We start from the raw sequence: 17,088 nt of genomic DNA on the forward strand, positions 1-17,088 counted from the left end.
TTCTGGCAACTGCCAATCTGTTTGCTTCATTGATGAGAGTTTTTTTTTTTTTCTTTTTAAGATCCCACATATACATGAGATCATGCAGTATTTGTCTTTCTCTGTTCAACTTATTCCATTTAGCAAATCCCCTCAAGGTCCATCCATGCTGTCACAAATGGCATATTTCTTTGTTTTTTATGGCCAAATAATATTCCATTGTGTATATATGCCACATTTCCTTTATCCATTCATTCATTGATGGACACTTAGGTTCTTTCCCTGTCTTAGCTATTGTAAATAATGCTGCAATGAACATGGGGTGCACATAACTTTTTGAAATGATGATTTCTCTTTCTTTAGTGATAGCTTTTTAAAAATATTTTTGAAGTATAGTCAGTTTAAAATGTTATGTCATTTTCTGTCGTATAGCACAATGCTTCAGTTATATGGGAGTATATGTATATTCATTTTCATATTTTTTCACCATAAGTTACTACAAGATATTGAATATAGTTCCCTGTGCTATAAAGTAGAAACTTTTGTTTATCTATTTTATATATGCCAGTTGGTATCTGCAAACCTTGAACTCTCATTTTATGATTTTCCACTCCCTTCTCCCTGGCAACCATAAGTTTGTTTTCTATGTCTGGGAGTCTGTTTGTGTTTTGTAGATGAGTTCATAGTGTTTTGTTTGGTTTGTTTGTTTTTTTTTAGATTCCGCATGTAATTGATATCATACAGTATTTTTCTTTCTCTTTCTGGCTTACTTCACTTAGAATGATATTCTCCAGGTCCATCCATGTTGCTGCAAATGGTATTATTTTAGTCTTTTTATGGCTGAGCAGTAATCCATTGTATAAATATACCACAGCCTCTTTATCCAGTCATCCACGATGGACACTTAGATTGTTTCCATGTGTTGGCTGTTGTAAATAGTGCTGCTATGAACACTGGGGTGCATGTATCTTTCTGAGTTAAGGTTCCCTCTGTATATATGACCAGGAGTAGAATTGCTGGATCACATGGTAAGTCTATTTTTAGTCTTTTGAGAAATCTCCATAGTGTTTTCCATAATGGCTGCACCAAACTACATTCCCACCAAGAGTGTAGGAGGGTTCCCTTTTCTCCACAGCCTCGCCAGCATTTATCATTTGTGTACTTTTGAACGATGGCCATTCTGACTGGTGTAAGGTGAACCTCATTGTAGTTTTGATTTACATTTCTGATAATTAGTGATATTGAGCATTTTTCCATGTGCCTGTTGGCCATCTGTATGTCTTTATTGGAGAATTGCTTGTTTAGGTCTTATGCCCAGTTTTGGATTGGGTGGTTATTTTTTTTTATTATTAATTTGTATGAGCTGTTTATATATTCTGGAAATTAAGCCCTTGTCAGTCTCATCATTTGAAAATGTTTTCTCCCATTCTGTAAGTTGTCTTTTGTTTTGCTTATGGTTTTCTTTGCTATGCAAAACTTTGTCAGTTTAATTTGGTCCCATTTGTTTATTTTTGCTTTTATTTCTATTGCCTGGGTAGACTGCCCTAGGAGAACATTTCTAAGATTTATTTCAGATAATATTTTGTCTGTTTTCTTCTAGATTGATGGTGTCCTGTCTCACATTTAAGTCTTTAAGCCATTTTGAGTTTATTTTTGTGTATGCTGTGAGGAAGTGTTCTAACTTCATTGATTGACATGAGGCTGTCCAGCTTTCCTAACACCACTTGTCGAAGTGACTGTCTTTTCTCCATTGTATATTCTTGCCTCCTTTGTCAAAGATTAATTGACCATAGGTATGTATTCTAACTGTATTTTGGAAGCTCCTAATCTGAATGTCCCTTTTAGACATCTTGCAGCCTGCCATCCAATTATAAAAAAGTACATGTTGAATTTTACTAACAAATCAAAACTGTATGGATGTTACTGTAGGTTCTTAATAATGTATTCCAAATGTACCTTTATCTCTTTTCTGGTCCTTGAATGCACTAAAGAGATTTTTATCTTCAGAAAAGCTGCTAATATAAAGCAATGCTTTATCACTAAGAAATCAATTTGATATGATCTAAGATGGTGTATGTAAGCAAGAGGAAGAACATGAGAGCCACCTCAGTCTAGGTATGTTGGTCTGTGATTTCCAAAGCATTCAGTTTTCTTCCCAAGACTAGTGTCTTTTTGTGAAAATACTTGAGAGTATCAAATACCAGCATGGTACCAAGAATTTGAGTTCAGCTCAAAGGCATTATTATGTTCAATCCTAAGACTACCATCCTCTCTCTCCTACCAACACTCTGTCCCTTGCTTTAGTTCTACCTCCCTGTCCATGAGATCAAAGCTGTACACTCCAAGGATTTCAGAGATAAAGCCTAGGCTAACTGACATGTGCTGGAATTGATTTCTTCCCTGATACTTCCTCCTTTACTTCTCACCATGTAGCATAATCTTCACTATATATTTTAAAAATTTACTTATAAAGTTTAAAATCCTTTCAACACACGTGTACCTATATGTAAATAATCATTCTGTCCAAGAGAAGACTTTCAATACTCAAATATTCTTGGTACAAAATCATACTTTTTTATATGTATGAAAAGCACTTTTTTCCAATGAGCACCTAATTCCTCTAGCTCCACTGAGATGTTGGCTTTATTTCAGTTTAAACCTTCTAACACTTTCTAATAACATGGGGTCTTTCTCTGAATAATAGCAAGTGAAATACCAACATGGAGGACCAGTTTTATAAATGGCCCAAAATTGAACACAAACATATTTTGCACTGATAAACTATTAAGAGCAATAGATAGAAACAAGAGCAAAATGATTTCATTAATTCAGTATTTTATTTGGTGTCAAGGCATTAACTTTGAGGTTATATAAGTCATTTGATTAATAATTTTAGAAGAACCAATTCTAGAAAATATTTATTATCTGTTGTGCCACTAGATTTGAAGAGGGCATTAACTTTGAATTAATTGATTGAAGCATTTACAGTTTTTTAATATCCACCTAGGTACAAAACTTTTGTAAGAAAGATAACACTTTTATTTATTGCACTATATAATTTCCTGTTTTACAGGAGGCATAATGCAAACTTATATGCATAAATACACATGATATAACCATTAAAAGATTTAAAACTACAAACTAGAATTTAACAGGCAAAATACTTAATATGGCTTTTAGGAAAAGTAACTGTTTAGAAACGATTTGTTATTGCCCCATTCAACTCATTCCTCATCAAGTGAACCTAAAAGTATGATATTCATTTAAAATGGTACATGTTATCTAAGCCAGTGTTGTACACATTTTTAACATGTAGTATGCAATGATTCATGGTTTTCTTAAATGTACATAGGTACATATATATAGATATACAGTACACAGTTGTTTTAATACCCCTGAACATCTTGATTAAAACTGTTACAATTGTTCTATTATAAAACTACTTGAAAAGTGGGTATAATGTCTTGGTCTTGCAGTTCGGTCCTACAGAATTGAAAATAAAATGTTGGTTATAAATCCATTTTTTACAAAAACTTGAATAGTGGCCCCACTCTCATATTTGTATTACACTGAAAACATCTGATTCATTTAAAGGTATTTACATCTTGTTGTCCTTGGTTTCTGTGTGAAATATACAGAAGTTAAGAATAAGACAACTGTGGGCAGGCCTATTTGTTAGGTTTTTCTACTTGTTCATTTTTGCATAAATTTCAAATCTCTTCTTTTGAGTTGTTGTTTATCTCTATTTGCCATGTGTTACTGCTGCTGTTGCTGCTGCTTTCAGTGCTCTGGAAATACTAGGTGACAACTTCTAGGAACAGGAAGAAAAGGTTTAACTCCTGAAACACGCAACTCAGTCTTTGATTTACTGTTGCTGCATTCAGGTGTTTGATAGCTGCTGAGAGGACTGACCTCCTGTAAGAAAGGGAAACAAAACTGCGTGTCACATTTGACATTGTGACCAGCTTCTGTGATCAGTCCTAACTTCCTCTCTGAATAAGCTTGTAGGAGGTTCTTCCTTAACAAGGAGCAAATGAAAATGGAAAAAGGAAAAGATGAGTGCTTAACTTCCCGTAGACCACTGCCTGGCTTTCATTAGGCCCTTTCTGGTGTCACAAAAGAGCTCAGTGCAGGAGTCCGTGAATCAAGTGCCAAAGGGTCTGGGGTCTCCCCACCAACAGGAGTTTCATGAAGTCCTTGGCCTGAGGAAATCAACCAGAGGGGACTAGTCCCACCAACTAGTTGTAAGCAGTTCTACAAATCAACCCTGGTGCCTTGAGTGAGTTATTTACATTTTCTGACTTCAGAGCAGTAAACGAAAAATTGGACTATTACTCAACAGATATTCTGAGTGTTTAACTACAAAACAAAACTGTTTGCGGTGCTTGGCATGTGGTTAGAGACCATCAAAGAGCAACATCCTTGCTCTAGTGGAGTTTACGTCCTAGAGAATTAAGGTTCCTGTGCAGCAGTTCTGGGCTGAGGCAGCCCAAGCTCTTCCACATTGGGAAACTGCATGCTCTCATTTTCCTAGGGTTCCAGAATTCCTCTGCTCATCTGGTCTAGGCCCTTGAGGGAACACAGGAGGGAACACTTGGATAGGTGAGTAGATGATGCTGGGACAAGACCTTTCCTGCACGCTGTTCTCCCTTATCTTGTAGTGTTCAATTCTGCCAACCAGCAAACAAGAAGCGAGGCCTACCAAGTGTGCTGCTCCACATGCGTTTAAAGCACATGATACTGATTACTTTCCTTCTTTTTAAACTTAAAATTATGCAACCATACAGCAATGTATACACCATAGAATTTAACAGGCAAGATACTTCATATGGCTTTTAATGGACAGTAGTAACAGTATGGCCTCTGCTGGCAGTTGAATTCTCCTGGGTGTCTTCTTAAATCTGTGCACTGAGCCATGGGCCTAGTAAGGCAATCCCAACCTGTAATTTGGTTTAAAATGCCAGAAGATGGCATGCTAAAATAACAGCCTACTGGTATTTATGATGAGGGGAGGTGGACCTAACTCTGGGCATCCACGGGGTAGTGCTGTCAAGGCCCTGAGGGAATAAAGGTGGCACAGTGTGTTCTTTGCCAATCCACCCTTCTGTCAGCATCAGGAAGGCAAGGGGAGTGCATCTGGATGGCCTGTGGCAGGAAATGCCCACATGATATAAAGTACCAGTGAGCACCCACAACAGCTAAAATTGTGGTTTGATCTTGAGGTTGGATGTGGACAGGTAGGGAGGTGTGAGGAGTGCATGGACAGTCACCTGGCTTTGGGAGGGCCATGGCAACCCTTCCTGGGCTAAAACCCAAAAGTTCCCTTAATTAAACATAAGGATACTCATATTGTGCATATAAAGCTCAAAGAAAACCTCTTGTTTGTTTAGAAAAGGCAGTGCCCCTAAAAGTTTTAATTGTTTAACTGTAAAGAAATATTGTTAAATCAGAGTAACTAATACAATCCTGAGCATCTGCTGGAAGCTAAGAGACACCATAATCCCAGTTCTCTAGATGGGAGAGCAGGAAGAGGTAAAGGAAAACAGTGTGGAGGAGATGACACTGTAGTGGATCTCTAAGGACATATGGGACTGTGACAGGTGAGGAGACAGGGGGAGGTGTAGGGTGTGGTGTGGAAAGAGAGAATAACATGTAAAAAGTAAGTTGCATGAAGGTCAAAGACACATTTGTAAAGAAAGAAATGGGGTGGAAAATAAGAATGACAGAGCAGAGGTATGTGTTAGAGTAGACCTCAGCCCAGGTGTACATGAGCCTCACCAGGGAGCTTACAGAAACCCCAATGTCCAGCTTGCATCTCAGGCCAGTTACATCAGAAGGGTCTAGGGCCTGTGGTCCAGGCATCAGGGATTAGAGAAAATCAAGTGGATTTCATTATGCAACCAAAGTTGAGAACTTTGCTTTAGGAGATTTAATGTGCATTTTCATGAGAAGAAAACATGTATTAGTGCCTGTTCTTTCTATTGATTTAAATATGCATTTCTGTAAATTTTTTTTTAATTTAGAAGACAGGCTAACATGCCACTTGATTAATAGGCCCCTCTTTGACCAAACAGGGGAAGGTGATTTCAACTAACACAGAAGCTCTTCTAAAGGGAATTACTTCCTAATAACAGAACGAACTGGGTATCTAACCAAGAAATACTCGGAGTTTATCAGGCTAGAAAAGGCACGAGTCTGTGAAGCTCTCAGGACGCCAAATCCAAATGGGTATTACTTTGCTCTCTGCTGGTAGGCTCGGAGAAAAATAGTAACCTTGGGAAACAGAACGTGTTCAGTGGGCAAAGGAAAAACGGGAGGCAGCTGGCCTAACACCCACATCAAACACACATTTAAACAACTCCAGGTTTCTTTTTAAGAGCCCAGAAAGTATCAAAGGACCAATTTTTTAAGGTCCCTTTTAACACAAAGCTGTCCTGGGCTTATCTTACTTTCAGTACTTTTTTTTTTTTTTGAACAGTACCTTACTGTGGAAAGCCAATATGGTCATGTCACAGAAACAGGTACAAAACTGTCTCCCTTAGATGCTAGTCAACAGCAGCCAGTTACTAGCAGTGAACACTTTTTATACAGGAAAGTGACTGGGCAAGTGGAGACAGGGCTCCTCTTCACACTGACTGTTCCACAGGGAATCCTAAAGCAGGGTCCTGGAGGCTTAAGAAAAGTATTCTGAACCACAGCTCAGGGACAGCTCCTGAACAAAGTGTTCTCCAGCCAGAATTCTCAGTAGAGACCCCAGGTCACCTCCTTAGTCATCCTTGCATACCTGCTCTCCAAGTCATACTTTACTGTGCTTCTAAACTGTTCCCAACTGAGAACAAGAAAAGCAAACACTAGAGAGTGAGCCAGGGAGGTCGTGCTCTCCTTCACAGATGGTCAAGTTACATATTTCTTACACGGGACCGCAGCCTCATCACTATTCCTCCCCGACACACACACAGCCCCACAGTTTCACATGTAATTCATCAGGACTGAAACCTAATAAAGCAGTGAGAGGGCAGGGGCAGGGGAGCTGAAGAGGAGGAATAATTCAGTGGTCTCACCACGCTCACTTGAGAATCTGCTCTCTGCTCTCCCCACAGGGTGGTGTCAGTCACCATCAGAGGGGACGAGAACAGGATGTGAACCAGAATTAACATGGCTTGGTGAGCAAATCACACATCATTAAATGCCTCTTGCAAAAGGTGCATCCTCACAAAATCACTGCTGGGTAAGGAGCAGTTTTATTGTTTCCATTCACCAGGAGGATCAGGCTGGGCCGTTTCACCTCTTGGCATTTATTAACCAATCTTTTATTTCAAGAGGTTAATGAACTCTGTTGGAATCTGGGCTCCTCTATTTGACATTCTGATACATTTTTAAAGGAAAGACTCTCACTGAAACATCATGCATGGTACAGCAAGTTAAAGAAAACCAGAAGTGAGACCGTGTATAGAAGACCTTTAGGTTATCACTCAGCCCTTTGCTGTAAATTAACTCCAATTTTCCAAAATAGTTCTCAGATGAAAATCAGTGTTCCCTTTTAAAGTAAAACAAGACAGAAGTTACATTAGTTCTAGTTTTGGCATAAAATAATGAAACCAAATGGAAAAGACACCCAAAATTATGGAATCAAGTTTTTAGGCATCAAATAGAAGGGGTGGGGGGAAGTAATGCTTTTTCTATATGATTCTTTCAAGCTATTAGCCCAACAGTAGTCTTTCTAACCTTGATTACTTAATGAACACTTTTACCTTTCTCCTATTTATTTCCCAGCTATGGTTTAAAAGTAACCTGGTGATGTACATTGACAGGTTTGTGAAGTCACTTCCACAACCATCCTTCTTTGTCCCATTCTGGAGGGAAAGGAGCACTTACCTTTTGTGACACTGGCATTCTTGAATTATTAACAGTTGCTTACAATACAGGATTGTTTCCTGAACTATCAAACCTCCTTAAATCATCCCTGGAATCTGCAATCTGGAAAATACACAATGTATCAAGTTGTGTTTTCACAGTTACACTGTGACATATTCAAGGTAAGACAAAGTCACTGTGGAAGGCCCACACCAGAATTGTGATCCTTCTCTTCTCTGTCAGAAATTCTACAGAACAGACCCTCAAGTCCTATACTGTATACATGCAGACTTCATGGGAAACTAACAGCAAATGCATGAGAAACAGTCTCTAAGAAAAAAGATAACCACATGAGCCTTTATTTTTTTTTAAAAGTCACTTGGCAACAAAAGAATATAAAATTTGCAAGACTTTGATTGTCACCTTATTTTTCCAATGACTAAGTATTTCAGCTCATTTCCAGCAAGGTTAAATAAGGTAGTCAATTCTGCTCTGTCCTAGAGACCATGACTGTCCAAGTATATTAGGGGAGTCTCTCAGTGCAACCTGCACAAGTTATGACTACCTTCCTTCTCTCTTTGAAGTAAAAGACATCTATCAAGGAAGTTTGGTCAGTGTTGCTGCAGATATCAGAGTGCCAGAACAGGCTGAGCTTGATGCTATAATAATGCTTTCTTTGAGACTGAGTCATTGATGTACATTTTTGGATCTCAAATTTCACAGCTTAAAGACTGACTAAACAAATTACACAGGCCACCCATTTTTCTTACTTGTTAAGGAGAGTTGTTGCTCTATCCAGAACACAAGTCTGCTGTAATGTTCTCTTACAGATAGATGACTTACGGGCCAAAGTTAAGAATGTGGAAAGAAAAAGGATGTGTTAGTGTAACTTGTGGTAAGACAACATACACAATTTTTAACTTCATGGTTTTCTTACTAGCTGTGCTAAATAGGGCTCTCATATTGTATAAATTGTATGTTGGAAGGAAGCGCTTTTCTAAGCAAGGTAAGGGATGTTTTGATTTGGAGCATTAATTATAAGGAATTTCTATCAGGGAGTGAGTGTTATAATGCGGCTCCAAGAAGTCTCTGTGCTGCTGGGTGGAGCCACTCAGTGCCTTCCCTGATGTCTCCTGCTTACCTTGCTTATATCAGATTCAGGTTTGCAGTAACACATGCTCTGAACCTTCACAAGGTCTGCTTCATCATCTGAACCCAGAGAGAGTCTTTGATCCAAATTCAACATCAATGATATATTAGTCTCTAAAGACCTACCACAAAGTTCAGAAGAGTTTTTCAAACTGAGAGCAACAGCCCAATTCCCAATATGGAACCTAGACACCACACCATTTTTGGGGGATTTGGTGGAGGGCAGGAAAATGATTTTAATATCCTTTAAAGGCATTCATAAATGTCATTTTAGGCAACAACCCACTCCCATTGGATTTTGATAACCCCCACTCAAAATTCTCCATAGGATAAAATATTACACAAAGAAATTGATGTTGTCTTATAACATTCCAGTCTTCATACTCTTCCCTTTTCTTCTGTCTCCAAAGCTAAGGCATTGAACACTCTACTGTATGGTGTAGGGGGCAGTGGGATAGTGGAGAAAGTATGATTCTAGCACTTATTAGCACTATGGCCCTGGGTCAGATTTTTTTTTTTTGGACTCAACACTTCAGCACCTGGGCTTCCTTATCTGGAACAAATTCCTTATACTACATCATAGAATTAGCACAAAAAATTATATAGGTTCCTTGAATACAGCAGATCTAACAGTGGGCCTGGCAGAAACAAGCACATGAAACTTTTCTTTACCTCCCTTCACCCTCTCCCCCTTCTGTAATTCTGTAAACCAGGCCACAGGATTTTAAATGTTATCTGCCAAGTGAGAGGGCACACAGTTTATTCAGCTACACTGAGGACCTATTTACAAATATTCTATAATAAATAATTCTTTATTTCAGCTTACAAATTTGGAGCTACACTCAATTCCCTAGGAGCAACATAAGAGAATAAGTCATGCTATGTTTCTGTAATTCTATCATTTAAAAAAAATGGTAACATTTAAAAGCCTGTTTAAAAGTTCACAAATAGGATTTACCCTAACTTTGCAAAAGCATTAAGAATAATTATCAAATTTGATATAAAATGAATCCAATGATATTTCTAACCTTTTAACAAACAGCAAAATAGGCTATTATTAAGTTATATTAAGCTTAAGGAAGTTTTTTCTTTAGATTTCATTCATTCATTAGATTTCAGTTTAATACTAGCATTTGAATGACCTCTATGCTTTTTAAGAAATTGTATTAACAGCATAGCTGTTGCACAAACTAATAAGAATGTGTATTGTTTGTTATGAGTTAAATCTGCAAGGTAAACTTACTTTTTGTTCTGACAGAGAAGCATTCCTGTTACAATTCAGCTGCAATATTATTCTTGATACCTGTTTAAAGAAAAATTGTAAGCATTTTAAAAGAATGTCCCTGTGCATCTTGAACTTTATTTATAAGAAAGAGTATTGTAATTTTTTGCTGAATTATAGTCAGTTTATAATGTTGTATTAATTTCTCAGTACAGAGAAACTATCTTTGGATTAAATCCATCTCTTAAGACACTATGGAAAGGTCAGAGAATGACTACCTCATGTATATTTATAACTAAAGTCAGTACAACTCACACTTCCTGAAGATGAATTCTGGATTCCTGAACTCTGCTTTTATCAGTGGACCCTATTCTCACTGGTCCGTTCCCCATGCCCTTAGGCCTTTGTTTTTAAGTACCTAAAAAGGAGTTAATACCTGCCCTTTGATGATGGTAATGTCCCTTTCTCTACTTTTGTTTGCCTTCTAACACTACTGACTATAGGTTAAGCAGAGTTTCTGATGTGTGGGCCCCATGATGTATTACAGTGCAGGTGGCATTAATAGTGTACAAATTTAACTTTGTTTTCTGTAAAATGCAAAGAAATTCAAAGTAGAAACAGTATACAAAAAGTCACACCATTAAGAAGTACTGCATATCATACCAATATTTCAAACTGCAGATTTCAATCCATTAAAAAAAAAAAAAGAAACAGGATAGGAAATATCAGACTGTATTGCCTTCAGTAAACATACCAATTTGTAATAGTTATGGGTACATGCAAATGCATATCTATCCGTGTGTAACCAGTCATGCTTTCAATTATTTCTCACTGTGGGTTGCAGTCAAAGTATGAGAAACACTCAGCCATTTCCAAACCAAAATGTCTGTTTCTGTAATACAGCCTACATTTTGTAAGTTCATGAAAACATTTGCTTCTGAGTGAATTCTGAATTTGTATGAATGTTTATCTATTATACAATTTTGAAATCCCAGTCTATCCCTTCCCACCCACCGCCCCCTTGGCACAACATTGTAAAATGATTATAAACCAATAAAAAATGTTAAAAAAATTAGGCAGGAAAAATAAATAAATAAATAAGAAAAAAGAAAAGAAATTGTATGAATGCTGTTAGCACAGGTTATCTCTAAACAATGATTCTGAAATCTCCTGACTAAAGGCAGACCATCAGAGAATCTCTGTACTTGTTTCCTCATCCATACTTCTGTCATTATTGTCAGAAAGCACTTACTAGCAGTTTTGCCCTAATTCCAGATAAGTGCACAGGCTTGGGCCCTGCCCTCCAGAAGCCTGTGACCTATATCTTTGTGCTTTAGGTCAGCAAAGAAAGAGGCTGTGTCTTTACCAAATTTCATGAGCTTCCACAGTGGTCTGCAGGGAATGCAAAAGGGTTCCTATTTTGGTATTTTTTTAAACAATGATTAAAAAAAACAAAAACAAAATTCAACCCAAACCTTGTTGTAATGACTTTATATCAAATGTAATTGTTGGAAAGATTACTATGATGAAAAATACCTAGAGGCATGTCCACCTTGGTTCTTAACCAGACAGTGGTTTATTCACCTCAACACTCGCCAACAAATTTTATAAATCTCTGTGTTGAAGTCAGTATAAACCTATAGTTGCACACAATATTATTCATCTTTCAAGTGAGTTTTCATACTTCAAAGAATATCCGATATATCCAATAGTTCTAAAACTAATTACTGAACATATAAATGAATTTAAAATCATTTATAATTATTTACTGTTTAATATTGTGCATGATCGTCTGCCAAGGTAGACTCATTTCCATAATATAAGTTCGTATTCATTTAATGGGTTTTGTTTGTCAACTCTAAAGTATATACAGACAATGCTTATTGTTTAGGTAATTACTTAGCTCAGGAAAGAGGCTGATGCTGAACCCTCAAGAAATTCTCACACACTTGGAACTGCTACAGTGAAGAGTCTGCATGGTGTCCAGGTACAACTGCCATGGGCTATTCCACGTGCTGCAGGATTAGAGGGGCACAGATGGAAGAAAACAGCATTGGACTTGCAAGATACAAAAACATGGATTACAGAACCATGGGGTTGTCGAAGGGATTTGGAGAAGGTAGCCGTGGGTTTCTGAGTCTCAGTTTTGACATCTGTAATCAGAGGTGGCAATCCTCATCCTATATAGAGCTCTTTTGAATACTACCAAGGGATAGAGAGGTAGAGGGTATAATCCTTGCTACAGAAATTCACGTAGGGGAGTCTCTTGTGGGACTGGAGTCTAATGACTTTATTCCATGAGTCAAACTTCATTACTTCTAACTTTAGGAAGTAATGGCAAGCTTTGGGGATCAGACTGTATCCTATTATAAATATATAACGCTTATTTTACAATGAGAGATTTTTTTCCCCGGTTACTGTCTATTTAATCATTTTTAAAAAGTAGTCACAATTTATCATCACATATTTGGGGTAATTTCAAAACTCTGGCATGCATTGATATGGTTAAAAGCCATATTAAATTTTTATTAAAAATACAAGCTTAAATATGGAAATATACTAAAGCAGCTTTTTTCTGCTTTAAGAAATATAAGATTTCAGACATCATATCCTCTTATTTTAGCAACCCCTCTGCTATAAAGTTGCCATAAAATTACATGAAACATATTACTTCAGGAGCCCCCTTGTACCCTGAAGACCTAAAATTAATTACGTATATTAGAAATCCTCAGTGCATATGAGGTTGGCACATCATTCTTACTCAAAGATGATCTCCTTTAGGGAGGACATTTGTAACTTGTACAATTGTTGATTATCCTAGTGTCAAAGCCAACCCCAGAGATAAATTATTCTTTGTTAGAATACAATCTTACACATTTCTTTTCTGTATATGATATCCAGTTATACACACAATCTGTTCAATGACTTACTAGAATATCAACTATATGAGGGAAAGGATTTTTATCTCCTGTTTTCACTTCTGTGTTTCCAGTGCTTAGAGTAAATCTTGGGACAAGGTACATCCCATGTATGAAAAAGAAACATGTAAGAGACCCTAACATACTTCTAAATATTTAAGGTTGGCTTAGGGATGGTCTTTGGCATATTTCTTTCCTTTTATGGATCAATTTTTATTATATATATATATATATATATATATATATATATATATATATATATATATATATAATTATATATATATATAATTGTGTGGCTCCTAAGAAAAATTAATCAAAACCAGATGATCATTAACAGAGTAGAGAAAAAATTAATTTCAGAATTCTACTATAAAAGGTTATCTTTTCATGTAGGGTACTCTCAATATTTTTGAAATGTACCTACTCTATGTACTTTATTCCTTGAAAATATGCATTGACATACTCAGTTTTGTTTTGCTGAATGCTTAATGATAAAAATAATAGCACATCTGCATTCAGAAACCACCTGTGGGTGCCCACATGGTGTGTAGGTTACATGCCTGGCCGCCTTACCTTCCTCACTCAGGTCCGGCTTGTTCCAGGTGAATGAAGAGAAATGCCCAGACTTCTTGCAAGGACTGGTTCTCACCTTTCTCCAGGCACCACTTTCTTTCTTTTGGCTACAACTGTTGTAACTTGAAACTATGGATAAAGGGAAACTTCCTCCTTTGAAATCAGCTGTATGCTGGTCCAGCTCTGAAACAACACAAAGGAGAGTGGTGATAATGCGGTTTTATGGAGTCAAGCAAAATCCAACATTTCCAGTTCCCAAAGAAATAGCCTCTTCAGAATCATGGGCCTGCTTAATATCCATGTAGAGGTTTTGTCAACGAGCAAACTTTACTTTGAAGTCTGGTATTTAAAGGTGAGCCAGTAATTAAAAAATAGATGAGTTCTAGAGCAATGTTGTGAGACAACCATTATGTCGAGATAATTTCTCTAGTTACACAGAGAAAAGAGAGATCCCTAAAACCAAATTCAAACAAGTCTTACGTAAGTGTGTGAATTTCCTCTCCTCTCAGCATGAAACCACATACCTGGCTCTCTGGAGGGAACAGCCATGCAGAACAGCTTTATTAATCAAGATGCTGAGAGCAGCTCTCACCACAGCCTACTGCCTTTGGCTAGGGATTTTGGTTGTGCCCAAGGCCTGGCTGTCTTTTCTCAGAGGTTCCTGACAATATTGCTTCTTGAACTCTGGGTGCAATGACAGCATTCCACAGCTTAGACATCCAACTTGTGAGAGAGGGGCAGGTTCATTGTTAAGACCAGACCTCTTGTGAATTACATTATGAGGAACAGGTTTGAAGACCATGAAACAAAACCTAAGTGTTTCTATATATATCCTATAATTCCCAGGTAGTTTGGGAATAAATGAAATTATCCAACACCAGAGTAGTTTGAGTTTGCCTTAAAAGTGCAATGTATTTCAAATGAAGCTGTTCACATGTCTCTCTCCTTTTTCTGTATAAGATCTTGGAGAGCAGGAATCAATGTTTGAGTGTTGAATAGATAAATGCCCAAATAAGTATTTACTGTAAGGGGGAAGTGGAAAGGAGAAAACTTTACACACTGAAGCAGTCTGGGGAAACGATTGCCTAAAAATCTGTGTCTAAACAGCTTAAACTTACTTGCCATTTTCCTTAGTAAGATACATAGATTGTATTTTAATATTTCTGCAATGGGGATTCATTTTATAATCACTGGCAAATAAAATCTGCCTACCCCAAGGTGGGTCTACATGTGGAGGGTTAGCCCTGTAGAAGGGATGCAGTCAATGAGCCATCACCTCAAGTGAACTCTTCACATTAATAGTTGTAGCTGTGGGACTTGAGCCCAAATTTGAAGCCCTCAATGCCAATTTAGATTCTTTCAAAAAAGATGACACTTTGTTGTAGCATTAAGAAAAAAAAACAATTACCATTAAAGGCTGTAAATTAAAAAACTACTCCCAGAGTAGGAAACTTGTCAAAGTTATTAGGTTATTGGCATAAGCCTTTCAAGACTGTTAAAACTATTATCCAGATAACAAGCATCTGTGTATGGTCAGCTTCTTTGTTCATGTCTAGTGATACATAATTCAGAAAAAAGATACACAATTACTCTTAAAGTTGCTAAAGGGGTAAAGATGATAAGCTTTGGCAAAAAAAAAATCTCTTAATTCCCTATATGTTTCAGAGACAACTCTCCACAGCATTTCTGTACCTCCTGTGTCAGCTGTTGTCCTGGACTACATTTCCAAGGATGTTAGTACAGCAAACAGACTTAGAAAATACAGTGCCTCCTTCTGGAGCAGTGGGCAGATTTGTTTCCTCAGCAGGATAATGAAAATTTTTCCTTTCAGGACAAAAGGTACACAGATTCACCAGCATCTCCTGTTAGAAGACAGGGTGATTGCCACCCAAGCTTGAAGTTCCACAGCTTTGATGCAAAGACAGCACCCACCTGGGCCACTAGGCATCACCCCAGGGGAGCCGAGAAGCTTGGGGAACAGATGCACATATGAAACCTAGGCTGCAGCTGTGCTGTAAGTGATGAAGTGCTGGCTTCTGACCCAGCATCCCGAACCAGAGGCAGGTAAACCTGTCAGCTTATAAGGAGCATAAAATTCTCTGAGTGTCTACTCCTTGACAACAACTGCTCCAAACAGGAAAGGTGAAAACTGGCTCCTAAGAATCTTGAGACTCTGAAAAGGCTTAAATTTAATCATGATACTGACAAAGGAGTCATTATATGAATAAATGTATTTCTGCTTTTTAACAAGAAAATGCTATGTATTTTTTAATATAGCACTTCTTCTTTTCCCCCAGTGAGCTATTACTAATTTGACAGTTTGTCTTACAAAAGAGAAGATATATTATTTGCAGCCCCTGCTTTCCAAAATGGATTTCTGCCCAGGATGCCAGAAAGCACAGAATCAAATCTAATAGCTAATCTCAGAACCCTTACTAAGTAAGCTGGATGGAGATAAATTTTTCCTCCTTTCAATTTTCTTCTGATTTTCTATCTCATTATCCTTATTGTATATATGTCTGTTCTCATAAACTGCTCCAAAAGAAAACCTAGTAAGTACGTAAGTCTCATTAATAAAGGAGGAAGCTCTTCACTTCATCAATAGAATGAAATTGTGCCATTTTGTTTGGCTTTCTCCCTTTCTTTCTTTCTTTCTTTCTTTCTTTCTTTCTTTCTTTCTTTCTTTCTTTCTTTCTTTCTTTCTTTCTTTCTTTCCTCCTTCCTTCCTGCCTTCCTTCCTTCTTCCTTCCTTCCTTCTTCCTTCCTTCCTTTTTTTTTTTTTTTTGGTTATAGGATCCTTGACGGAATGTGTCATGTGGACCTTCCTCAGGAGACACTGCACAGCAAGTCACCCACAACTCAGATGAGAGTTTTGTAAACAAAGGGAAACTGCTATTATCTAGTCTTAGCAAAAAACAGTCTCCCTAAGAACTGCTCAACAGACAAGTCCTGGTGCTCCTGCACCAGCAGTGTGGAGCCCAGCATTCCCTGCAGCTTTCTCACTCACCCCCCAAAATCCCAAACTGGCCTAGGCTCTACTTTACATGGACAAAGAAGGAGAAATGACACTTAATTCACTGTTGCTTGTATATACCCTGGGATTAAAGGACAAGATAGGAAATAACTTTGGTCCAAGAAGTGCTTCCAGTGTGCCCAAGCCGGCTAGGCACACTCTGAGCTGTTGCCAGACAGCCAGGGCCCAGTCAACCATCTTGCACAGGGGATCACAGGGAGAAGGCACCTGCCCTCGTAGCTAGAGACACAGGAAGGAGCAAGATGGGGGCTCGGTTTAGAACAGGGATTCTTTTCCTTTTGTTTCTATCAGTCCAAAATTTAAAAGATAAACATTTAAAACTGTAAAACAAAAATGTAGCCGATTCTGATTTTCCCTCC

At 37.7% G+C, this 17,088-nt stretch overlaps 1 long non-coding RNA gene and 1 pseudogene across 1 annotated transcript in view; one reads left to right on the plus strand and one right to left on the minus strand.

Annotated features, from left to right (window-relative positions):
- The window catches only part of LOC140699157 (uncharacterized), a 53,249-nt gene that overhangs the window by 34,480 nt on the left and 1,681 nt on the right, over positions 1–17,088 (plus strand). Inside the window, exons 5-12 of the long non-coding RNA XR_012077157.1 lie at positions 1,580–1,772; positions 7,080–7,207; positions 7,753–8,015; positions 8,664–8,728; positions 10,241–10,302; positions 12,096–12,191; positions 13,709–14,047; positions 15,527–15,709. This is a non-coding gene — a long non-coding RNA (uncharacterized lncRNA). The remainder of the gene's footprint in view (positions 1–1,579; positions 1,773–7,079; positions 7,208–7,752; positions 8,016–8,663; positions 8,729–10,240; positions 10,303–12,095; positions 12,192–13,708; positions 14,048–15,526; positions 15,710–17,088) is intronic.
- The window catches only part of LOC102528943 (cortactin-binding protein 2-like), a 42,955-nt pseudogene continuing 29,036 nt past the window's right edge, over positions 3,170–17,088 (minus strand).

Source organism: Vicugna pacos, chromosome 11 (genome assembly GCF_048564905.1).
Source record: "Vicugna pacos chromosome 11, VicPac4, whole genome shotgun sequence".
In the NCBI taxonomy this organism is placed as follows: Eukaryota; Metazoa; Chordata; class Mammalia; order Artiodactyla; family Camelidae; genus Vicugna; species Vicugna pacos.